Below are 26,891 nucleotides of genomic sequence, written 5' to 3'. Positions count from 1 at the left end.
GTTCGGAGCAGCCATCTTGGGATGGAGATGAGGGGGGGAAGGAGGGGGGCAGGGTTCGAGTCGGGGGGGGGGGCGTGGCCCCAACCTGCCCCGCTGTGTGGGGGTCTGCGGTCCAGAGACGCGGGGAGGGGACTGGGCCACGCCGCGAGCGGAGGTCATCTCCTCAGCTGAGGGAAGCGGGCTCAGAAAGCGAAAGGGACTCGTCCGAAGTCACGCGGGCCTTCTCCGTCCCACTTTCTCTTTGACCCGATCCATGTTAGTAGTGATACCGTCCTGGTCCCAAGGACGGGACGCTGGCCTCTGGGCGGCTGCCCCTCTGCTTTGGCATTCACAATCACACAAAGCTGGCAGCGTGTCTTCCTCCTGGCCACCCTGAGAGAGACAAGCACTCTCCTTTCGCAGAAGAACCTGAAGCTCAGGTTTTCATCAGGAGAAGTGACTCACTCTGAGTGAGGGAAACGGATGGAACTGGAACCTAACTAGTCCAGCCTTTCCTACCTTCAGCTCTCTGAGGTAGGTAGCTCCAGACAAGGAGAGAGGACCAAGGAAGTGGCTACCCTTGGCTTTGACCGTAAAATAGACCCTTTCTGCTGTGCCACGCAGCCTCCCGTATCTTTGGGATTTTGCTTTTCATCCGGACCAGTGATTTCACCCGCTTAGGGACCACCCTGTGTGGAAATTCCCTCCCCCAAGGCGGAACCATCACTTCTTTATTTATTGTCTTGCAGAGCTACCTGGGGCACTTGGTGGCCCATGGCTACACAGTAAGTCAAAGCCAAGACCTGAATTCAGGTCTTCTGACTCTAAGGCTGGATCTCTATCTGTATACCATGATAATACTTTAAAATCTAAGAATGACCAGATGGTGATGATGGAGACTGGACCATAGTAGGATAAGTCAAAGGAAATGGTGCTTAGGATGGTGCCCGGAACAGAGTAGGCACTTAATCAATGCTAGTTGACTTGATTTGACTTGGAGATGTTCAAGAGAAGAGAAGGCATGGTATTTGAAGGGCTCATGTATGGGGAAAAAACATAAGACTTGTTCTGCTTGGCCTTGGTAGGCAGAATTTAGAGCAATAAACATGGTACAGTGGAAAGAATCTCAGAAGATCAGTTTCTAATCCTGACTCTTGCCACTTACTAGTTGTATGACATTGGTAAGTCTCTTCATCTCTCTGGGCCTCAGTTTCCTATCTGGAATGTGAAATAATTGAACTATATGACCCCTAAGGTATCTCCTAACTCTATATCTGGGTTCCTGTGATACTAAGATGCAGAGAGATTGACTTAGGTTCAGTATAAAGAAACTTACCACCCAACTCTCACCTGTGGGTCCAAGAAGCTATAACATGTGCAGTGACCACACTTTGGTAAAACCATATCAGCAGATGGGCTAAACCAGTTTGAGGGTAACTAACAAGCCTCAAACCTGTTGAGTTAGGGTGATGTCTACCTTAAGCATGTGAAGACTTCCCCCAATATAATGGCTGTATGAGAACAAATTGTTCCAATGGCCACGAAGGTGGCTGAAGCAAGGCATTGTGGAGTACTTAGAGTTTGGTCAGACATTGAAGATGCTAAAGTCATCCACTGCATTCTAGTCCATTACCAGTTGTCTTAAATTTTGTCTTGTCACTGGACTTTGATGATTCTAGAAGACAGGGTGAAACTGATGACTGTGCAGTTCTGACTCACTTAAATTCAATTCTTGCACAAGTCAGGACATCACCCTGTGTGATGTCATCGGGTCTCTGAAAATGAAGGATGAACAACAGGTCTTTGAGCAAAAGCTAGATGACCACTTGCTGAGGATTTTGTAGAAGGAGTTCTTGAGGGTTTGGTAGTGGTTGGTAGATGTCCTGTGAGGTCCTTTCCTGCTCTGAGTCTGTGTTTCTATGAAATTCAAATTCAGTAAACATTTATTAAGCTCTTACTATGTGCCAGGGGATAAATACTGAGGATACAAAAGAAAAGACAAAAGAGTCTCAAAAGGAGTTCACAATCTAATGAAGGAGACAACAAGCAAACAAACACAAATAAGCCATTTACAGGATAAGTAGGAAAGAGTTAACAAGGAGAAGTATCAGCATTAAGAGGCACTGGGGAAGGCTTCCTGTAAAAGATGGGATTTTAGTTGGGATTTAAACAGTAGGCAGAGATGAAGAGGATGAGCATTCCAGGCATGGGAGAGAACCAGAGAAAATGCCCAGAGCCAACAGATTGAGTGTCTTGTCTATGGAACATTGAGAAGGCCAATGTCACTCGGTCAAAGAATACGTGTAGAGGAGTAAGAAGACTGGAACAGGGGCTAGGTTATGAAAGATTTTGAACACCAGAGGGTTTTATATTTGATCCTGGAGGTCATAGGGAGCCACTGCAGTTTATTGAATAGGGAGGTAACATGGTCAGACCTCTGCTTTAGTGTAGCAGCAAGAACCCTGACATCCAAGATGGCTTGCTAGGACAGGTTCTTAGATCCGCTTTTCTAAAAGGAAAGCAACTTATGAGGGCTCAACAATCTTCTTTAATTACATATGACAACAGAAAATATATAAGCAGAGAAATAAAGACCAACAGATAGGGCTTCTGTCTGACCATAAGCAATACATACATCACAGATCGATAAACAGATCCAACTGTCTGACCATTACATACATACATAGTTACCAGAGAGAGAAACACCTACATCTGGGTTTTCAAGGGGAGTTGGGGCTCCTTAAGGCTACTCAGAGTCTCATCTGACACACAAACCTTCTTCCAAAGAGTAAGTCCCAAAGTAAAACCTCACCTCAGAGTATATATATATACTTTTCAGAGCCACATGACCCTCTTGGCTCAGTGCCTTATTAATAACAAAAGGTATGGGCCTTCCTACAAAACAAGTCTCCCCTAATCAAGTTTCCCTTAACGGACTCCACCTGAGGTCTATAAATGGATGAGGCAGATCTTTAACTCCCATTATTACATTTAGGAAAGTCACTTTAGAGGCTGAATGGAGGATGGATTGGAGTAGGGGGTAAAGACTTGAGCAAGGCAGACCCAAGGCAGGTTATTGCAAGAATCTAGGCATGAGGTTACAAAGACTTACACCAGAGTGGTGGCAGCATCAGAGGAGAGAAGGGAGCATATTCAAGAGACGTTGCAAAGGTGAAATCAACAGACTTTGGATATAGGATCTTGGATATCCGACATGAGAGATAATGAGAAATACATTTATTCTCCATGCTAGAAAAGATGCAAAGTTTAGTTAAAACACTGCCCTTGCCCTCATGAACCTCACAGTTTCATGAAGGGTAAGACACAAACACAGATAACCATACTACTCAATAACACCTGTTAAATGTGTTAGAGAGATGCAAACAAAATACTCTAGATCTGAGGGAAAAGTCTCGTCACAAATCCAAGGGGGTGGAGACAAGCCTGGGTACTTGAGTGGCTAGCTTGCAGTGGACAGTAGAGTATTTAGTCTTCTGGACCCAATCCCCAAATTGTTGTGTTCCCGAAACTGGGCTAAGAGTTTTTCTACCTTTTTTACCTTCATTTGTGTCTCTGGTTGGCTTGTATAGAAAACTTGAGAGGCAGTGTTGTGTGGTCTAAAGATCATTGGGCAGAGATGTGGGAGACCAGATCAATACCTGATTGTGCCAGTAACTTACTGTGTGATCTTTGACAATATACTTCTTTTCCTGGAGCCTCAGTTTCCTCATATAGAAAATAAAAAGTTTTGGACTAATTGACATTTAAGTTTTTGAATAATTGTGAATCTCGTCTGGGAGGCCCTTTAATGTTCTGGAATTTGGTGTCGTTTTTGACTTCTAGGACAGCACTCATTTTGCATTTCTTTGACTTCACCATATTCACCATAACTCATCTTTGGGGGAATTTTCACCACCTTACAAGATCCAGTCAGCCTTGTTAATTGTACCCTCTGCCCCTCTGCTTGGAAGATAGAAACATAAACTTCTCCATTTAAGGAAGAGAACAGGACTAATGTCTCCCTATTTCCCATCCCTCTGCACTCCTTTTGGACTTCTTTCCTTCTCCCCCTTGTCCTTGTGCTGCGTACATTCCCTCTACCCTCACCCCATTTCAGTCTTTCTTTTGTGTATTATCTTTTCCCATTAGTCAGTAAGCTTCTTAAGGTCAGGGATTATTTTTCTGGTATCTATACCCACAGCCTGTAGCACAGTGCCTGACACATAGTAGGTAGTTGATAAATGTTACTGGCTATTAACTGTTGATTGATGTGATCAACACAGTATGATCTGTTAACAAGGACATCTGGAGGACCTTACCATTTGGAGGGAAGTTTCCTATTTGGGCCTTGTACAAGCTACTGATGCCTAAATCTTTTCATTTTATGACTTGTTTGGTCTTAATAGACAAAGCATCACTCAACAGAGTTATCTCTATAGGTGCATTTACTAAGGAATCCTGTATGATGGTAAGATATATAGGCATGATAGAGAAAACTCTTAAAGGATGTTTTGCTCTGTAGAATCAATTATTTTTAAATTCATGAACAATAAACACAACAGGATATTTCAGTCTGCAGTCTGATTGTAAATATCCTGAAACAACAGCACAACCTCCTACTTTGATCACAAAATCCTTAAAGTTGAGGGGACCAAAAGCGTAATGGAGAAACACGTTGTATATGCAAGTAGTATGTTTCACTGATGATCTGTACATACGATATCATCAAGGAAATGCACTGTATGTTCAGAAATGAAGATGGTTTATCTATGTGGTCAGGAAAAGAGATGACATATGAAAACACTGAATATTCCTTTGGTACCCAAGAAGTGTAACAATAACCTCTGGCATGTAGGTATAGCCACTCCAGGGGATCTATGCAAAAAACATGGACAAGAATCATACAGGATAAGAAATCATGGTTGAGTTGCAGTCAGTTCCAAAGGAGAGGATGTGCTGCTGCTGAGATTGATAATCTATTGATGTGTTGAAGCAATGAAGATATTTAAGTTGCTTTTTCATTCTGATGTTCCATGTGTAACCTTAATGCCACTCAGCTCTGGCTAGGGAACTTCTAAGATCATTTAAACACAGTTTGTATCTTATATTAGTATAGACAAGAAACAACATGCATTGTAAAAGTAAATCATTTAATCAGGACTTAAAAGGTTAAAAGATAATGGGGAGACTGGGTAGCAGGGGTCTAGTCCCTGGAGCACACATAATTTGTCCTGCCTGGTACCAACCCATGTGGAGATTTTGTGGGCCTGTTTCTGGGCTTGTCTAATAGAGGAGTTCCCCCCAACCTACCCCCCACTACAGAGCAGGTGAAGATATTTTATGAAAGTTTCTTGCCAGCGTACTGCTTGATGATAAAAAGTCTTTTAATTGGGTCTTGGACTGAGAATGTGCATACAAGAGGCTCAAGTAGACAAACTCTTTTCTCCCATTCCTGTGTCTTCTTCTTGGGGTGGGACATCAATGTCTCTCTCCCACATGGCTACCATGTGTCCATGAATGCATGGTATATCTGGTTTTGTTTTGCTTTTTGGTCTGTTTAGCCTTTTCTGATCTAAGGTGAATGAATATTGGAGATGAAGTGCAACAGGTTAAGACCTTATGAGCTTTTTCAGCAACCAGAGTTAGTAAGAGCAGTAGCCAGCTTTGGTGAGGAGCCAGCCCTGAGGGGTTACCAGCTTGACTCAGCACAGCAATGAATTGACCTGGCAGCTGGGATACAATCTGTGTGGCAAGAGATCAGCTCATCCATTGGCTACGCCACACTCAAAAGTGAACATGGTGTGTACCCCTCAATGAGAGAAAAAGACTCCCAGGACTGGGAAATGGGGAGAAGGGAATGTTTTTCAGTAACTACTTTAGATCTAAGTCTATTCTCCCCAGTGACAGAGTTCACGTATAGAGGGCAGAGTAAACCTTTCCCTCCCCATTTGGGCGCTTTTGTACTTCAGTCCTTTCTATGCTTTCTCAGTCACTATTCCTTTGTAAAAGCTAATTGATATTACTTGATATTCAGGAGATATTAACTGGTTAAATGATATTAGGAGGAACATACTGTATGGGAGCTTATGAGCAAGAGGGTAAGTGAAAACCCTAGACCCCTCAGGGTGACTCCTAGAATTCTGAGGGAAACAGTACCCATCTGCCCTCTGATGACTTGTACCTGTTAGTGGGGAGTGGGAATAGTGAGCCCAGAGCCTGTACTACAAAAGGAAGAGGTATAGCAATCTCAGCACATGCACTTCAGGAATTAGAGTGATTCATAGGGAAAACAATGAGTCAAATTCTGGTATGGAAAGGGTATGACAAATGTCCTAGTGTGGCTGGACAGAAGGTGGAAGATTCTTTTATGCACCCAGAGCATCTGCCAGTTTCTACCAGCTGAGTCACATCAGGAACTCTCCTCTCACTCTCTTTCTCAGTTCTCCTCTACCTTCTCCTGGAGGCCAGCCAGAAGACTTCTTAGCTCTGCCACCTTTTCTGCACTGGGTGTGGTCATGACCATGGTCATCATGGAGCTTCCCTTCTCCAAAGTCTCTATCTGCCTTTGTATTCAATAACCCTTTGCCACAGGCACACAATCCCATAGGAATTTAAGTCCTGGAAATTTATTCAGGCCTGCTCTTGTAGCTAAAAGCCTCATGGGAAAAGAAGTCCCTTTTCCCTCTGCAGTGTACTTGTTACCTGTGGTTCTGTGAAAACTTACCCTGATCATCCTACACTTTTTGCTGTGGCCCTGAATCTCTCTGTCTCTGTCTCTGTCTCTCTCTCTCTCTCTCTCTCTCTCTCTCTCTCTCTCTCTTTGTCTCTCTCTTTTGTCTCTCTCTCTGTCTCTTTGTCTCTGTCTCTGTCTCTGTCTCTGTCTCTGTCTCTGTCTCTCTCTCTCTCTCTCTCTCTTCCCTCTCTCCCTTCTTCTCCTCCTCCCTCCAATATCTAGTAGCCAAAGCTTTCCACTGCACAATAAAAGACCACTGCAGAGCTGACAGTCACACATTTGGGAAAACCAGCCTTGCTGAGGATGGTAGAGATCCTTGGCAGGAACCCAACACACTAATCCCAGGACATGCTGGAAAAAATTCATGCCTGCCTTCCACTCGGGGAACTGAATGACACCCCTGCATGCTGACAGACATAACTGTCATAATTTCATCTTGCTCGTAAAACTAAACAAATGGAACGCTTCCTGGCTCGGTACTCTTAAAACGAGCGTCTGCTTTGCTTTAGATCAAAGCTGACAGTGCCTCAGTGCACTCAGGTGACATGAAACAAAAAATGTCAGAACTGGAGGAGACCCGAAGACGTAGATTGAAAGAGCTGGGAAGGACGTAGAATGTTAAGAGTGAGGAGGACCTAGAAATCATCTGGTCTCGCCTCCTTTCTCATTTGACATGAGGAAACAGAGGCTTTACGCATAAGGTAGTCTACTAGCAAAGGTGAATGCAGAGAGGGAGACGGGACGGGGGATGAGAACTGCGGAGTGAGAACAGCCGCAGGCATCGCCGTGTACAAGAGCTAGCTTTCCCAGAGTTGGGAAGGGCTCCTCAAATCCGTGAAGCAGGAGCTGTTTGGCTGCGCCAGTCATCCTGCTACCCAGGGGCAGTCCCGCATCCCTGCATCTGTGGCCAACAGTCCTTCTGAGGACAGAGGGAGGCGGTCCTCTCTGTCTGCGAGGGGAGGGGGGTGCCTCATAGAAACTCCACCGCCATCCACGTCTTTCCAGGAAAACCAAGGGCATCCCCACAATCCCTCCTCTGCAGCCCCCTCCCCACTCCCTGCCAGTGCGCAGTCGCAGAAACCCCAACGCCCACAACTGAAGAGCCAGTGCTGGCCCAGGCTTCGCGAATCGGGATTCCAGGGACCAACGCCTGGGACTGCAGCAAGAAGCCAGAGCGGGAGGGGGTGGGGGACGTTTGTCTGGTGGAGTCATTTACCGGCAACCCTCTCTAGGTTAGGGGAATCCACCTAAAGACTGCTTCCTTTTCAGTGCAACGGTGGCTAGAAACAGCATTATACTTTTCTTTGGGGTTCCGCATTGCTTGGGGATAGGAGAGATAAGCGGGGGGATCGTGGGCGAGGGGGTTGGAATAAACGCATTCTGCCCGCAGGCAGAATTTCCAAGGGCTCCTGCCCCCTATTTTCCCCTCCTATTCCGGAAAGGCATTAGACTATATAGAATGACAGAGGGCCAGAAGGCAGTCCAGGGGTTTTTAACCTGGCATACATCCTCAAGGAACGCTGATAGATGTCAGAGAATCCATGAGTTTGGATGGGGGAAAATTACCTCTTTATTTTAATATAATTGGTTTCCTTCATTATGCTATGTATTTTATTTATTCATTTAAGAACATCATTCTGAGAAGGGATCTGGAGACTTGATCCAAACTGCCAAACGAGTCCATGACACCGACGAGTTAAGAACCCCTAATAGTCCAATTCCATCCATATTTTATAGACCTTATAAACCTACAAACCAAGACCCTAAGAGGTTGAATGACTTGGCTCAGAACCGGTAGTGAGTGACCAAGTAGGAGAACCAGGATTATTCAGGACGGACTGCCAGCCCAGGACTCTTTGCCCTCATAGGTTGCGCCATCATACTCCAGGGCTTTCCACCTGAGGGAGAAAATGCTCAAAAGCCTGATGACCCTACTGGACATAGGAGAAAAGCCTGATGGAAGAGGGAGCCCAGAACTACACCCAGGTTTCCATCTCTTTCACATAAGAGTTTTAGCCAAAAGGGAGTCTAGGAGACCAAAACTTACCTTCTCCCTTTAAAGAGATGACTCTATGTCAGTATTAATCCAGACTCCCTGGCTGGGTTACTGATGCCACATCCTTTTTCTTGCAACTCTAGACTTATTGACTAGCAGGAGTCAACTAACGTTTATTAATTGCCTACTATGTGCCAGGCATTGTGCTAAGTGCCTTGATACAAAGAGAAAAGACAGTCTCTGACCTCAAGAGGCTCACTGTTCTGATGATAGGTGTTATTTCTGTCACCATGGAGGAATTCAGGTTAAGGGAGCTTGGAATTTGAAGCCAGAGGGAGTTTGGAGATCATCCAAGTGCCTTAATTTTGTCCAAAGACCTCATTTATGGTCTTTATGGTCATATGTATATATATTTATGGTCATGTATAAATATGACATATTTATCAAATATAGTTAGTATCAGAGCAAGTTAATAAATTGGCATCAAAAGCCACTAACTATGTGGATCCGGGTGCTTTGACTATATAAATCCTTGGACCATACAAGCATTTCATCTTTATTCAACAAGCATTTATTAAAGGACTTATTAAGGAGTTTATTAAAGTGCAAAGTACTGGACTAGGCAGTGAGGATACAAAGAAAAAAATCGATGGTCTCTATCCCAAAGGAATTTTATTCTACTGGAGGGATACACAGATAAGCACATATAGTGCATATCACATGATAAACATAATATATAAAAATATATATTTATATAATATATAATTATATGTAATATATTTACATATTATAAGTGAATATAACTATATATATATAAACATATGTATTATCATGTAATGTATGTTAGAGGTATCTGAGTTGTTCAGGGGATAAAATGCTGGCCCTTCAGTCAGGAAGACCTGAGTTCAAAACTGGCCTCAGTCACTTAGCAGCTCGTTTAACCTCTTTCTGTCTCAGTTTCCTCATCTGTAAAATGGAAATAATAATAGAACCCATCTCCCAGAGTTCTGAGGCTCAAATAATGTGTGATAAATATATCATTTGATTAAAAAATTTCAGATATTTGTAAAGCATTTTGCAAACCTTAAAGCATTATAGAAATGCTAGTTATTATTATATGCAAAGTTAATTTGAAGTACTTGACATGTGAGGAAAGGGGAGCACTGGCAGGGGTGGGGAGTTAGGGGGTAATTTGAAAGGCCTCATGTAGCCCCTGAAGTGAGCCTTGCAGGAAGCCAGGATTCCAAGAGGTGGAAATGAGGAGGGGGTCATTTTAAGAGAGCTCTAATTATTGGAAGAGGCTTCCAGGTATAGGAGACAGCCTGGGCAAAACGCTGGAGGTGGAAAATAGAATGTCATATATAGCAGGGCCAGGCAGCAGGCCAGTTTGGTTGGAAATAGGACAGATGAGGTTATTATTAAGTAAACCTGGAAAGGTAGTCTGAAAACAGAGGTTAACTAGCAATGCTTCAGTGGGATCCCTACCAGAGGCAGAAGGGAAAAAGAATTATATTCAAACAACTTGGATCTCAATCTTGATTCATTCACTCAATAGCTGTGGTGTTTACAAACGCAGCTCCTAATCATGGATTTCAAGCTAGAAAGGACCTTAGTGGTCCGCTAGGTTACCCCCATCATTTTACAGATGAGGAACTTGAAGATCTAAGAATTTACATGAGTTATCAAAGCTCACACCGCTGGTAAGCACAGGTCTAACCATGTCATTCAATAAACTCCAGGGACCCCCATTACTTCTAGAATCTATCTGTCTGGCCTTCAAAACCCTTCATAATTTGCCCCCCTCCTACCTTTACAGGCTTCTTTTATCTTATCATTCCCATGTACTCTGGGTTCCATTACTCTGGGCTACTTGGGGATCATTAACACGGACCTCTTTGCTTAAACATGATGATCTATGTCCAGTCTCCATGTATTTTCACTAACTGTCCCCAATACCAGGAATGCTCTCCTTCCTCATCTCTATCTACTGGCTTCCTTCAGGTCCCATCTTCTATAAGAAGGCTTTCCTGATCCCCTTTAATGCTAATGCCTTGCTTTTATTGATTGTAATATAATAATGATGATGATGATAGCTAGTGTTTAGATAGCCTATGTACCAGGCACTATACTAAGTGCTTTATTATTTCAGGTGATCTTCGTAACAACTCTAGAAGGTAAGTGCTACTATTATACCCCATTTTACAGATGAGTAAACTGAGGCAAAGGTTAAGTGACTTGCCTGAGGTCACATAGCTAGTGTGTGTCTGAGGCCAGAGAATTTATCTTGTATAAATTTTATTTGTACATTTGTTTTCATGTGGCCTGCTCCATTCGACTAGGAGATCCTTATTCTTTGTACTTAGCACTTTGTACTTAGCACACAGTAGGCATTTAATACGTTTTTTTGACTGGATGACTGATTACTGATGTGTACTCAGCTCCTTTGACATCAGATTCAGTGTGTGCTTTTCATGACCCTGTGCTGCCTTTCTGCATCACATCTCTCTGGGCCTCAGTTTCCCTCTCTGTAAAGGAGAAGAGTGGATGACACTATCCCTAAATTCCCTTTTGTCTCTAAATTCTGTGTGTGGTCTATTTTTCCTTTCCTTCTGTTTCCTTGGAGGGAGGACAAGTTTGGCTTTTGATCAGAGCTGTGGAAGTAGCAGGACCAGTTTTCAGGAAGTTAGAAAAGAAAGGAGATGGAGAGGAGGGGGTAGGGGTGGGTTAGAGCATATCTATCAAAAATGCACCTTGAGGAAGCAGCCAGGATGTTTGACTGTAGACTGGCTAGACTAGATCTAATTGCTGAATAGGATAAAGGAATAAGGATGGTGGAGGGTGGTCTTTTTTAGGGGAAACTCCCCCACCTGTTCAGATCAGTACCTTCTCTGCAATCTATAGTTTTAGTGAGTTCCCTAGAATACTAAGTGGTTAAATGACTTGCCCAGGGTCACAAAGCCATGGTGAAACTGAACCAGGTCTTCCCGGCTTCAGAGGCAGGCACTTCTTGTCTTTGAGCCTCAGTTTCACTATTTGTAAAATATGGAGGCTAGGCTTAATGACCTCTAAATTCTAGGATTTCCATTGCCATTCCATTCCAATGATCTCATTGAAAGGCCAGGTGGGATAGTTCTGTGTAGGCAGAGCTGGGGATTGGGGTGAGGGGGACCCTGAGTCAGCTCAGAGCAGAAATCCTGTTGTTTCTGAACCTCAGGGCCATAAGAGAGAGAGCCCTGAATGGGATGGAGTGGACTCTGAGGGCCTGAAGTCGATATGGAGGTCTGAATTGCGCTTGAAACATCAGCCACATCTGAACACATGGGTAGACGGACAGCAAAAACCTCTGGAGCTGTCTCCAAATTACCTGCTGACTCAACATATCAGCTGGGTTCCTGGAGTCAGAATAAGTGGGAGAGCAGAACCAGAGTGCAGAGGGTCAAGTGGTGGGAGGATGGCAGGCTGCCTCATTCCTTCCAAAGAAGAAAATCAAGGACCTCTTCCCCCCTTTCCCAACAGCTAGGCCTTTCTCTCATTGGGAAGTGAAGGGGAGGGTGGGGGTGTGAGATAGCTTCACTTTTTCCAAATGTCAGTAAACACTGTTGACTTGGTATCCTCCTGGCTCCCTAGACTCTGGGAGAGGTTCAGACATAATGGAAACCCACAGGTCTGAGCAGGAGGTACTCAGAGGCTAGTTTTCCCTGTGAAGAACACAATGTCAGCTTTCATAGCATTTCCTGAAGGGTAATCATGGGACCCTGAATGTCTCATTGACTGTGATATCCAAAAAATTGGCTGTAGAATGTTAGAGCCTGCGGGGATTTTAGAACAGGGAACATCAAAGCTGAGAAGGGCCTTAGAACACAGAGTATCAGAGCTGGGATGGAACTTAGAATACAGAATGTCAGAGGTGGGAGGGCCCTTAAACATGGGATATCAGAGCTGGTAGGGGTCTAGAGGTCGTCTAGTCCAACCTTTCATTTTACAGATAAAGAAACAAGGCCCAGAGAAGTGAATTGACTTAGCCAAGGTCACACAGCAAGTTGGTGGCAGACCTGGGAACTAGGTCTTAATTCTGGGATAATAGTCTTTGCATTCCATCATGATGCCTTATCATTCCATTCCTTGAGCCCAAATATGTCCCAGTAAGAAGAACTGGGTGAGCAAAAGAACTGGTGGCAGGAAAGCTGAGCACCTCCACAAGAGATTCCCTTCTGTAGGACTTAGAAGAAAACTTTTCTTAGAGGTTCTCAAGGTACAGGCAGGAACCCCAGGCACTCTCTTGAAGAAGGAAGGAAGGAAAGAAGGAAGGAAGAAAAGGAGAGAGGGAGGAAGGAAAGAAGGAAGGGAGGGAGGGAGAAAAAGGAAGGAAGGAAGAAAAGAAGGAAAGAAGGAAGGAAGGAAGAGAGGAAGGGAGGGAGGAAGGCAGGAAGGAAGAGGACTAGGGAGGAAGGGAAGGAGAGGAGAGATGCCTGGATGCTGGCCTTTGACCAGTATGGTACAGTGGAAAGGGTGGGACTGACTCTGGAAGCAGAGGATTTGGGTTCAAATTCTGCCTCTGAGCAGGATCAGTGTGACATTGGCCAAGTCATGTCAATTCTGAAGTTCAGCTTCCTTGACCATTAAATGAAGAAATTTTACAAGATTGGCCTCTGAGGTCCCTTCCATCTCCAGAGCTAGGATTCTATAATCCTATGAACAAGATTGTGTATGTGTGTGTGTGTGTGTGTGTGTGTGTGTGTGTGTGTATGTGTGTGTGTATAGGGGAGTAGCTAAGAGTGTCTCTGTGTTTGTATATGTATTTATATGCTTGCCTTTAATATGACATCTAACATCTCCTATTTTTCACTTTCATCTTGTTAGATTTTACCCTAGCGCTCCAGTCTGTTGAGATCTCTTTGGGTCCTAATTCATTGTCCAATTAATTATCTGTTCAAGCTTCTTCTATCCACAAAATTGGTGAGTTTGACATCCATGCCTCAGTAGGATGGAAGCTTCTAGAAGGGAAGAACTAGAGTGTGTGTGTGTGTGTGTGTGTGTGTGTGTGTGTGTGTGTGTGTGTGTGTGTGTGTGTAAGACTCCAGTACCTTGAGTATAGTACAGTTGAATATAGATGAATATAAGCATTTAATAAATGTTTATTGAATTGAGTATAATTGCTTAAAACGTTCACGAAAGTAAAATATCTGAGGAACAGGGTCAAGGTAGTTGCCCACCATCTGTGATAACTTGCAGCAAATGTCTAGGGAGGGTTCAGTGACTTGTGTTGTGTGTGTGTGTGTATTTGTGGTGTGTGTTTATTTCTACTTATGTTAGTTTGAGGTTTTGTGGTATAAGGCAAAAAACAGTGGTCTTACAGTCAAAAGACCTGAGTTTCAGTCCCCATTCTTAACTTCCCCTTCTATACATTGGGATGAGAGTCATGATTTTGCCTGCTTCCCAAGGCTGCCCAATCAATCCATCAACAGGCATTTAGGAAGCACTTCTTATGTGCCGGGCACTGTGTTTGGTTCTGGAAGGTGGAATACAAAAATGAAAGAGTCTTTGTCTTTGAGGAGTTTCCACTCTATCAAGGGAAATAATATGCTTTTATATCAGTATATAGAAAGTACAGATGGGGCAAGCCTTTAGGAATAAGGGGAATCAGGAAAGGCTCATGCAGGAAATAGTGCTTGAACTGCAAGGGAAGTACTTTGTGAACCTTAAAATGTTATCAGAATACCGATTATTTCTTGGATATTTCCAGGGCTTATAATTTCATCCGTTATAGAATCACAGAGTTAGAACTGGAGGGGCCTTTAATTCCAACCCCTTTAATTGACAGAAAAGGAAACTGAGGCTGGGAGAGGTGGGGTGATTTGTCTAAGATCACACGGCCCTCTAGTTTCAGAGGTGGATTGGAACCCAAGTCTTCTAGCACTTTATTCACTATGTCATATTACCTCTCTAGAAGTATCCATCAACCTAGGTCACTTTTCTTCCCCTTGCTAGGTGGTCTTTGAAAGTAGTTGTGGCCAAATGATTCATCACTCAGTAGCCAGCTTGATGATGAAGCTTTTTCGTCCTCAGACAAAAGACTTTCTTCCGGTCTTTGGGGCTGGGACTGGAGGAGGTCTTCCTCCCCCAAGAGGAGGTCAGAGGAAGCCATGGTCCTGCTGTGTCCACATCTGGAACACAGTGTTCAGCCACTATTATTAAGCGGAACAACCCCCTCTTTAACCTCCAATTGCACTTGGCATTTGGCCTTCAGTTGGCGCTTAGCTCTTTGCCCTCATCTCTGGTTGGCTCATTCTTTACTATGTAAGGCCTGTCTCCCTTGCCCAATTGTAAGGTGACCTCTTATGCCTCCAGCTTCCTGGGCCAACAGCATATTTAGAAACTCAACAATCAACTGTGGATGGTGACAAGCAATACCCCCCAGACAGCCCGGGGCTGGCTTGCCTTCAGATTGTAGTTCTAGGAGCAGCCTGGCCAGCCAGGCCGAAATTTCCCTGGGGGAAATAAAGAATTATCTCAGTGTCAGACTCAGTAGGTTCCTGAGTGACAAGACTATTCCAACTCTCTAATTTTACAGAAGAAAGTAAAACTTCCATAAGGAAAGCAACTGTCTCAGGATCACACAGGAAGTTAATAGCAGAACCAAAGTTGGGTTGGTTTTTTTTTTTTGGTGGGGGGAGGGAATGGGGAAGAATTTAATTAGTGTGTGGAAACTTCCTATGTGGAAACTCCCTCCACCAATGCAAATGGAAACTTTGTAGCTTAGGCATAATTTCATAGATTCACAGAGCTGGAAGGAACATCAGTCAGGTAACAGTCAATAAGTATTTATTAAACACCAAGTGTCAGGTGTTCTGCTAAGTCCTGAGGTTACAAACAAAGACAAAAAAGTGGCACCAGAGCTTAAGGAGATTATATTTTAATGGGAGAGACACCATGGAAGCAGCTATGTGATTTCTAAGGTATCTTCTGTCTCTAAATGGATACTGACTGCTATGACCAACCTTGCTATGACCAACCTCATCATTGGAGGACTGGTCAATAGAGGGTCACTCACAGTCACTCACTTTCCCACCCCCCACCCCCATTGGGGTTAAGTGACTTACCCAGGATCACACAGCTAGTAAGTGTGTGTGTGTGCTCGTCCTTCGTTGCCGAAGAAGACCATGCCATCAGAGAAATGATGACATGACTTGCACTTGCCTTTGTTTTGAGTGAGGGAGGGCTGTGTAGGTCACCAGCCTCACTTCTCCTCCAGAGCCATCTGAATCCAGTGACCAGATATTCATCAGGATGACTGGAGATGACCCAGGATGAGGCAACTGGGGTAAAGTGACTTGCCCAAGGTCACACAGCTAGTGAGTGTCATGTCTGAAACAGACTGGGCAGAGGAAGGCCTTTATGACTTATGGCTGTGATGCTCACTGATACAGAAGCAGGAATGAGCTGAAAGAATCATACCCTTCCCATCAAAGTCAAGATTGGTTCAGACTCCTCAGAGTACACTCTTCATTATTCTACATTCCCTCCTTTTTTATTTTTAAGGTAGGGCAGCTAGGTGGTGCAGTGGATGGAGCACCAGTGCAGGAGTCAGGAGGACCTGAGTTCAAAAAATCTTAGTAAGTGTGGAAGGTTGGATTAGAATGCAGGTCCTTCTTCGATATCTGCTGTGCCACCTAGCTGCTCCTGACCACTGTCACTTCACAAGGGCTGCCTACTAAGGTGTTCCATGCCTGGAGGGCTCTTCCTTCTTACTTCTGCCTCTGATCTGTCTTGGTTTTCTCCAAGTCTCACCTTCTGCCAGAAGACTTCCCCAGTTCTTTCCCTTTTCTCTAAGTTTATTTCCAATTTATCTATCTTTGTAGCTTGTTTGTACAAAGTTATTGGCATCTTGTCTCTCTGTTACAGTCAGAGCTTTTTGAGACCAGGCAGGGACAGTTTGATTGTTTGTTTGGTTTGGTTTTTGGTTTGTTAGTACAGTGCCAGGCACAACGTGCTTAGCAAATGTCAGTGGATTCACTCTCAGGATTGAGGTTATAGAGCCTGAGTTTAAATCCTACGTCTGATGCTTACCACCTATGCAATCTTAGGCAAATTACAACCTTCTCCAGGTCTCAGTTTCCTCATTTGTAAAATAAGGGGGATTAGATGACGTGGCCTCTAAGGTCTCTTTCAGTTCTTGAGCTGGGATCCTGTGAAAGTGTTATCTGTAAGGTAGTTAGTCCAAATAATACTATCCACATTTAATGGATACAAATATTTGAGAATCAGAGCAGGTAAATGACTTATCCAGAGGTTAGCAGCTGGTCGGTGGACAAACTAGGATTAGAGTTTGGGTATTCTAACTCCAAGTCCAGCTAGCAACCAGGACTGGGGTACTTTGCTGCCCTAGATCTCAGGAGATAGACCTGTAGAGGCCAAGGCAGTGTGGTCAGAATTCCATTCAAAGATGAGTTAAATCCAAGGCCCCAGGGGCTCAGGAATCATCCCACCTCCACTCCCAGGAAGCTGAAATGAAGGCTGGGCTGCTGGATTCAGTTCCCTTTCCCACGCAGCTCTTCTAGGGAAGGGCGTTGGTAGCCTTTCACATGCCTTACTGTACTTTCCTATATCAGAAGAAAGGAAGTGGGGGACAGGGCTGGGACTAGGAGAACCCTTGATCTAAGAAGCGACTCCGTTTTTCAGGTGGGGAGAGGTGGAACAACATAGAACCAACTCTGCCCCCTCCTTCTCTTGTCCTGGCTCCTCTGCTTGGTCTCTCAAAAGACATGGAATGATTGCCTCCTGAGCTTTCTTTCACTTTTAAACAGTAGTCTCACTTCTCCCGGACTTTATAAGTGGATGAGGGGGTGGGGGTGGAGGAAAGGGAGAGAAAGGGGCGCCACCCTTGAGGAAGTATTTGGGCATGGCCCAGAATTTCAGAGTCAGTTAGACCCAGACTGGGCTCCTTGAGTCTGTCAGCTAATGCCCAAGAGCACTTCTCTGGGTTTTTAGTTTCGTTTTTGGCTAATTTCATTATCATTCCAAGCCCTTCTATTTCTGCGTATTCTATGTGACCTTGGGTTCAATGTTTCCCTTCTCTGGGTTTCAGTTTCTCCATCTGCAAAAGAAGAGGCTGGATCCCATAATCTTTAAGCCCCTTTCCCCACTCCTGGTCCTGGGATCCCTTTACCCCAGTCTACTGCCCAGCAGGGCTTTTTAGGTGGTTACATTCCTGGGCGGGGAGGGGCTGCCTAATGAAGGAAGTGGGTCTGAACAGCTCATTCCTGATGGGCCTGTCGTCTAGTCTCCCCCAAGCTGAGGAAAAGAAGGCGCTGTTAGGGAAGGAAATAGCTGTGGTGAGACAGATGATGGAACAGCTTCACAGGCTCTGGGTGGAAAACCCCTTTGGTGCCTGGTGCTTCCTGGTCGGTGCAAGCCAGTCCGGTTACCGAAATATGGGCCCAACCATAGAATGTTAGGGCTCAGGATCATCCCACTTGACTTCTTCATTTTACAGAAAAGGAAACTGAAAATCATCGAAAAGGAATGACCCTACAGCAGAACTGCAGTCACTGAACAGAGAAAATGAAAACAGAATCAAAGCCTCCTGAACCTTAAGAATAATTGTGACTCACATATCAACAGCCCTTTAAAATTTGCCAAGGGTTTTCTTCTCAACAGCTCTGTGAAGTGGGTATCTAGGGTATTATTATCCTTAATTTAATTCAGAGGATCCTAGCCTGAGAGCTGGAAGAAACCTCAGAGGCCCCCTCACTTTTGTGGCTGAGGGAGATGGAGCCAACTAGTCAATGTGAGAGGCATTTGAACTCAGGTCTTTCTTGATTCCAAGTTTAGCACTGTATTCACTAGGTCAGGCTGCATCTCAAATTCCGTTTATTATCCACTAAATGAAAGGCACTTGGTGCAGAGAAATGAACTCTGGGCAGCTGGCACTGACAGCTGCCCAGAGTTCACTAGAGCACCAGGTTAGGAAGACTTATCTTTGTGAGTTCAAATCTGGCCTCAGACACTTACTACTTGTGTGACCCTGGGTAAGTCACTTAACTCTTATTTGCCTCAGTCACCTATCTGTAAAATGAGGACATACTGGAATCCAGTCTCTTTGCCAAGAAAACTAAGTGGACAAAGTCCGTGGGATCAGAGTTGGACATGACAGAGCAATAAAAGCAAAGCTTGGAGCTAAATCATGGGATGTTACCTTAGAGCTATGCATCAAGGACTGGTCATCGCTGGCACTGACATTATCCTGGGTCCAAAGAGAAACAAAGACAAACCCAATACAGGTCCTGTCCTCCAGGAGCTTCCTGTTCTACTGGGGGAAATACAACCAACACGAGAGGAGTAAATATAAAATAAACACATAACAATGGCGAGGAGATACCAGCCCTAACCAATGAGGGAAGGAAAAGGTGGAATAAGGGAAGGTCCCCATGAAGAAAGGGTACTTAAGCTGAGTCTTGAATATCCTGGGATATTGAGATATGGAGATGAGGAGAGAGAGACCCCAGGCCTGGGGGCCCAGCCCTGGGAGCTGATGAAAGGAGAGGATAGAATGTTCTGGCTGGGAAGGGGGCAAAGACCTGGAAAGGGAATGTGACTTGCCCATTGTCACACGGGGAGCCAGTCAGTCAACAAACATTTATTAAGTAACTACAATGTGCCAAGCATTCGTAATGTGTGCTGGCAATTAGTAGCAGGGCTAGGATTAGGCCTCAGTTCCCCTGATTCATGATGATGATGATGATGGTAACAATTAATTAATAATCCTTCGTTCAAGTCATTTTTCAACATCATGAAGATGATTTTGGAATGCCAGTGGAACACAAGCTCTGACCAGTGATTTCAGGCTGGAAAGGCTTCAGGAACAGGCCTGGCAAAGACCAAGGCTCAGCCTTCCTAATTTCAGAGTGGCTCACCTTTCATATTTGTGGTTGTGGTTCAGTTGTGTCCAACTCTATGTGACTCCATGGATTTTGTCCAGGGGGATTTTTTAGCAAAGATACTGGAGTGATTTGCCGTTTCCTTCTCCAGCTCATTTTACAGGTGAGGAAACTGAGGCAAAGAGGGTCAAGTGACTTATCCAGGATTATACAGCTAGGAAACCAGTATTTGAACTAAGATATCCCTGACTCTAGGTCTGGGGTGTTCTACCTACTGCACTACATATCAGCTAGCTTCAAATATGAAATCCTCTATCTGACTTTTTAAGACTTTCATTACTTCTTCCCCTCCTACCTTTCTAGTCTGTTTTTACCTTACTTTTTTCCATGTAGTCTTCGATCCCGTGATGATGGCCTCCCGGCTGCTCCTGCAACCAGATACTACATCTCCAGACTCCTTGGCATTTTCCTGTGCCATCCTCCCATGCCTGGAATGCTGTTCCTCCTCAATGCTCTCCCTCCTCATCTAGCACTACTGGCTTCTCAGGCTTGAATTCCAGCTAAAATCCTACCTTCTGTAAGAAGACTTTACTGATCTCCTCCACCCAGCTTATTTCCAACTTTATATGTACATACGCATATATATAATATATTTACACATATATACGTATACAACATACTATATATGTGTGTTTGTATGTATATGTGTATGCATATGTATATATGAATATGTATATGTGCGTATCTTGTTTGTGCAGTTTTTGTTACATGATATTCCTGATTAGGCTGAGAACACCTTGAGAATTAGAACTTTTTTTTTACCCTTTCTTTGTCTCATTAGTGCTTGGCACACAATAAGTGATTTATAAAAGCTTGATGATGACCTGACCTGAGTAGGAGTTGAGGAATTGTCTGGACATTGTGACCCATGAAACAGATCAGAAAACCAAAAAAACCCCACAAACTGGCTCATAAACCCATGCACATTGGCTGTGTGGAGAATCCTGGCAGGAAGTGCACAGAATCCCAATTTTGAGACCATCCAGCGCCATCGGTTTAGCTAGAACTCTTTGTTCAACAAACAATGAGTCGGTTCCTGGCTGCAGGAAGCAGATGTCATCCCCATCGACATTCTGGCTAGAAATGAAGCCAGTAGATCTACAGAAGCTGCAGGGGACCAAAGGATGTCTCTCACTCTCTCCTCGGAACCGTACATCCAGGACTGGGCAAAACTGATTTCATTCTGGGCCCAAAGACAACCAGAACTATGAGGTAGTGGGTGGGACCTTCCATCATCTCAGCCTTGCAATGCTTGTGATAGAAGACACAAGGCTGATGATTGGCACTGCCTCTGGAAAGGAAAATTTGCAGAGTAGTTTCTTCACAATGACCACATGAGGTAGGTAGCCAAAGTATCATAATTCTCATTTTATTAAGCAGGAAACAGAGGCCCACAGAAGGGAGGGGATCTGACTAAGATTATGTACCAATGAAATGGTAGAGCTGGGGTTGGATTCCACATCCTCTGACTCCTGATCTCATGTAATTTCTTTCCTAATAGCCTGCAAGTCATATCACATTTAGAACCCTCTTCAAGTCTTTGAAGGATTTCCTGTAGAAGAACAAATAGATTTGTTTAGTTTGGCCCTAGATGATAGAACTAGGAACCTTGGGGGAAAGGGGTGGTGTTGGTGGGTAGAGTATGGTGGTGGTAAGTTACAGGGAGACAGATTTGGGTTCAATATAAGGAAAAATTTGATGCGACCTTCTCCTCCCCATTTTGTCAATGAGGAAACTGAGGCACAGAGAAATTAAATTAAGTGACTAACCCATTGCCAATATTGGATTTTCCCTTGAGGAGCTCACATTCCATCAAGATGATTCTATTTTCCTAGGACACTGACATCTTGGGAGAGGGGGAGAGAGGATGCTTCCTCCCCAGAGGGCACCTTTGTGGGGCTTCTGGAAGTGTTAGGGTGGGTCTCTAGCCCAGCTCTTCCTTACTCCATCCACCCACCACCTTCTGAAGCTTTTTTGGAAATGCTGGAGCACTGGGTCCCCAGGGCCAGACTGCACGCTTTGTGTTCTGAGACCAGACAGGCTCAGTCCAAGTTAGAGTTGGTTCATCATCAGGTTGTCTGCAGGAGGATGAATTTCTGGCCACAGTAGCTCTGAAAGACCATCTGTTAAGTGACATGTGGTTTGTGATCTGTGGTGATGAAAAGAGTTCTCAAGCCAACAAAATCAAGATTCTTGAGGCAGCTCTGTGGTGTAGATCATTAGATCTATGGTCAAGAAACCTGAATTCAAATCTAGCCTCAAACACTTACTAGCTGTGTGACCCTGACTTTCAACTGTAAAATGAGGGTATAACAGCATCTACCTCCGTAGGTGGTCAATGAGTTGTGTGAAGATCACTTCAGATAATATTTGTAAAAAGCACTTAGCAAGTGCTGAGCACATGGTAGGTGCTGTATGTGTTTCTTCCCCTCCCTTTCCTTTGATCTTGAGGCATCTCCCACTGTCTCAAACTTAGGAATATGCACACAGTAGGTTGGCCACTCATAAATGTCTGATTGCTGACTGAATGGTTCTCCATTTCTACCCTTTACCCCAAAGGTGGATACCATGGCTAAGCTGCTGACATAGACACTGGAAGCTGAAGCATATGAACTCATGTGCGGCCATTGTCTCAGCTCACAGCCACATCTCCAGGAACCACTATCCAATTTCAAGTGGGATTCATATAGCATATGAGGAACCACATTCTTCTGGAACTCCAGGTGGGGAGAGTTGGCATCTGGCTGAGGGATCAAAGAAGGCTTCCTGAAGGAGGTGGCATTTGTGCTGTGCCTTGAAGCATTTTGACAGATGGGAATCATGGACTCATGAAAGAAGACTTGTAAAAAAAGGTCCTAATCACTAAAGTCCTGGGAATCATCAAATGGTTCAACATCAGAGACTGATAAGGTTTTATCAGTGGAATTAACATTAAAGAAGACACAGTCAGCTTTGCCAGCATACTCTAAGGACCATGGGACTTTTCTATCTGATTTGCAGCTGAAATTTCCTCTATTTAGTGTCTCTCCCATTAGAATGTGAACTTCTTGAGAGCAAGGACTGTCTCCAATGTCTATTTCTATCCCCAGAACTTTAGCATATATTAAGTATGGGATAAATGTTCATTCATGAATTCATTCATAGACTTTAGGGCTACAGCAACCTTAGAGATGATGTAGGTTGCCTCTCCTACCATTTTACAAATGGTAGGAGATCTAGAGATGAGATCTAGAGAGGGAAAGGGACTTCTAATCTAGTAAATATCAGAATTGATATTTGAACCCAAGTCCTCTGACTCCGGGCAGCTAGGTGGTGCAGCACCAGAAAGTACTCATTTTCCTGAGTTCAAATCTGACCTCAGATCCTTACTAGCTGTATGAGCTTGGGCAAGTCACTTGACTCTGTTTGCCTCCATTTCTTCATCTGTAAAATGAGCTAGAGTCAAAAATGGCAAACCACTCCAGTAAATTTGCCAAGAAAACCCCAAAAGGGGTCACAGAAAATTGGATACAACTGATCAACAACCTCTGACTCTAAATCTGGGGATTGAGGCATTCTAGGCAGAATGATCCTTAGAAAGGGGGGAACCATAGAGGGAACTTTAGACAGAACCATAGAGGGAATTTTATAAACCAAGGCTGGGAAATATGGAATGAGTCAATAGTACAGATTGACTGGGGAGTAAATAATGTGTAAAGGAGCAATGGAAGATGAGACTAGGATGACCATTTGGGTCTAGACTGTTGAGGGTCTTGAATGTTAGAATTCCATTACATTATGAGCTCCTTGAGGGCAGGGACAGGTTTTTTTTTGGCCTTTCTTCCTGTCCCTTGCCTGCTTAGCCAGTGTCTGGAAGAGAGTAGGCATTTGTTTTTTTTTTTTTTATTAACTGACAGAGAATGAGGCTGCCAACTCTGCCAATCACACACACACATACACACACACACACACACACACATCTAATTCACCCACAAGTCAAGGCATCACCCTCCTGATGTCATTGGCCCTCTTTGGGAAGGAAGGATGAACTGAGAACTGAGTCAGCATGGCAGGGGAAGCCATGGAATGGGGGTCAGAGCTATCATCTCCAAAGATTGTATGGATGGGTGTTAGTTTTAGATTTTGAGTTCTTTAAAGATATACGTATCTTCTCCCCCAGGGTTGAATAGTCTGCTTCAGCAAACCTACTTTTCCTGTCTTATATCTCATTAAATCACTTCATAGACTCATGCTGTTCCCTCCCCCATCCTGGAGGGAGGCAGCATGGCATAGTGGAAAAAGCACTCCTTTTATAGTTAGAAGACCTGAGTTTGAATCTGACCCTAGACAAGTCACTTAATCTGTCTGTCTCTCTTTCCTCATCTATAAAATGGGTTTAATAATTCTTGTACCAGATCTTTCATAGGGATGTTATGAGAAAAGCCTTTTTAAAGCCTCAAAGTCTTATTCTATTATCATTCATTTTCTTCTCTGACACACATTGCCTGTGTTAGGTTGTTGTTCATTTGTGTCTGATTCTTTGTGACCCCACGGACTATGGGCTTTTCTTGGCAAAGATTCTAGAATAGACTGGTTTGCCAGATGAGAAAACTGAGATAGATAGGGGTAAGTGACTTGTACAGGGTCACATAGTAAGTGGCTGAGGCTGGATTTGAACTCAGGTCTTCTTGACTCCAGGCTCTGTACTCCATTTCACCACCTTTCTGCCTTCTACTTTCGGTAATTCTTCAAAACTCCAAATTGCAGATCCATTGGTAATCCTCACTAGGGGTAGGAGTTTCACACAGTGAGTTCCTTATACCAATAAAATGATAGGTCTAGACATAAAACTAATTTATTAGTTGCTTAGTAAATATTTATTTAATAAAATTCAATTTAATACCCACCCAGGAACACAAACCTTGGAATGTTTAATAGGGAACAGAGGATCTCAGTGTGCATAAGGAGGGGGTCATAGAAAGATCATAGACAGACCAGGAGTGGGGCTAACTCTACACTAAAAGTCTACTTTAATGCAAGGATGACAGTCACATAAAGGTGTGTGACCTTGGAGGCAGGAAACATAATTTCTACTTCCAGTTTTGCCACTTGATTGACTCACTGGTGTTGATATTGCCTCCTGTCTGGTGCAAGCCTTCTTCACCTTACTCCTGGACTATTACACTGGCTGCTGGTGCGTCTGCCAGACCCTACTCTCCTACTCCAATCCATTCTTCATTAAGCCTATGACTCCCTATCTCTTCCAGGATCATAAGACTCTCTGTTTGGCATTCAGAGCCCTTAATAACCTAGCTGACCCACAGACACCATCTCTTGGGTGTGGACATTTTCTCTGGTTAGTTCCCCCATGCCTTGAAGACTATTTTCTGCTCCAGCTACTCACCTTCCTCCTTAATTTTTATTTCTTGGAGGCAATTAGGATTAAGTGACTTTCCCCAGGGTCATACAGCAGTAAGTATCTGAGGCTGGATTTGAACTTAGTTCCCCCTGACTTTAGGGCTGGTGCTCTATCCACTTCCTACTTGCTTCCTGGCTTTCATTAAGTCCAAATTATAATTTCATCTTCTCACAGAAAATCTTCCTCACCTTCTCTTAATTGCAGTGCCTTCCCTCTGTTAATTATTTCTTTTCTATCTCTCCTATATGCTGCTTGTTTGTTTTTCCCATTTGATTGTGAGTTCCTTGAGGACAGGGATAATCTTAACTTTTTTTTTCTTATCTCCAGCACTTTGCACAGTGTCTAATAGTAAAAACTTAATAAATGTTTATTGACTGACTGCACCAGGTAATTTGCTCCATAATGAATTTGAATTTCACAGAACCATAGACTCTTAGGGCTAGGTAGGTCCTCGCAGGGCGTCTACCAATCACTACCAACCCCTCAAGAACTCCTTCTATAAGATCCCCCTCAAGTGGTCATCAAGAGTGCCAAAATATCTTGGAGATACCCCTGTTGCCAGAGCTAAGACCCAGCAAACAGGATGTACCTTGAGCCTACTAGCATAACAATAATCTTTTGCACTCAGGATGATGTCACCCTCTGGCAAAGTGTGCTGCTTGGACCAGCACCAGGTGTTCACGGAGGAATTGAGCTCCCCCTATTTCCCAGGAACATCCATCACATGTTCACAATCCCTGTTCCTTGTAACTACCAGATACAGCACTCCTGTTCCCTTCATAGAACTCTGATTTTGTACCCTGAAGCGTAATCACTACCCCCAAGACTTGAGACAATGACGATTCCCATGGGACCCAAGAATGCCTGTATTGTCCCAAGGAATGCCAACCATGAGAATTGTCTCAAGACCTAAGAATGGTTGGATTATGGGCCAACCCCTTTCATGTATATAAATAGCTTCAGCAGCATTAAGCACTCCTTCATAAGAAGGGCAGTTTCTGCCTTTAGGTGTCATTTCCCTCACTCTGAAATTAATTGAACTTAAGTTTATGTCCTGATCATCCTGTCTGTAGCTCACTCTGTCTCGGCTCCAGCCACCCACAGGTTAGAGTCTGGTTCCGGTCCAATTGACAAGAGAGAAGATGAAGATGCCAATCCACTTCAGGTTGTTGAAGGCAGAAGACTCTGGGAAGACTTGAGAGGAGCTGGATGCCTCCATCATGTCCCTTTCCCCAGCTTGCCACAGTAGAGACTTCAGGGAATTTCCCCTTGGATGAGATCTGGGACTTTTTATCTTGGTTGATTTGAGTTACCTTGCTTCCAATGACAGAGCCCCTTCATTCTGAATTGTCTGATATAGATTGTATATACTTTCTCTACTTTCTGTTTTGCTATTGCCTTGGATAAATGAATGTCTTTGCTACTGGTTATGTGTGTTCCTTGTGGAATTAGTATTTGGTGGGAAGGAAATCAAGCCTTGTATAAAAACCTTGGGTCCTCCTTTCCCCATTAGTGAATAACTATCAGAAGTTTAACTTGAAAACTATCTCCCTCAGACTAAATAATACTCAAGAGAGCAGACAGATATAATTCTAGCCTAGTAATCCCTCTTTCTGGGAAGAGCAGAGTGGCCAAGTTTCTGACCTCAGCCTCTTGCTTGCCCTCCTGTCTGGTGGGAAATAAAATCTCCTTTGAAGAAGAGCAGGGGCAGGAGAGATGTCTTTTCTACCTCCCTTCAAGCCACATAGTGACCCTCACCCCATGCTACGTACGGGGGACAGCCTTGCTGAAAATATAGACAATATATAAATATGTTATTATTTTATATATTATTATTATTGAGCATCT

At 44.0% G+C, this 26,891-nt stretch overlaps 1 long non-coding RNA gene across 3 annotated transcripts; it reads left to right on the top strand.

Moving 5' to 3' along the window:
• Positions 1-71: 71 nt before the first annotated feature.
• Positions 72-26,466, top strand: LOC140504605 (uncharacterized). 3 transcript variants are annotated; one of them, XR_011967160.1, is made up of 2 exons: positions 72-513; positions 22,205-26,466. It is a non-coding gene; the product is annotated as an uncharacterized lncRNA (long non-coding RNA). The 3 variants fall into 3 exon arrangements; XR_011967159.1 differs by having other exon boundaries at positions 72-764; XR_011967161.1 differs by lacking the exon at positions 72-513 and adding an exon at positions 13,675-20,984.
• The last annotated feature ends 425 nt before the right edge of the window (positions 26,467-26,891 follow it).

The sequence above is a fragment of the Notamacropus eugenii genome, chromosome 5 (assembly GCF_028372415.1).
Source record: "Notamacropus eugenii isolate mMacEug1 chromosome 5, mMacEug1.pri_v2, whole genome shotgun sequence".
Lineage (NCBI taxonomy): Eukaryota > Metazoa > Chordata > Mammalia > Diprotodontia > Macropodidae > Notamacropus > Notamacropus eugenii.
This window is presented reverse-complemented; position numbering and strand designations above follow the sequence as displayed.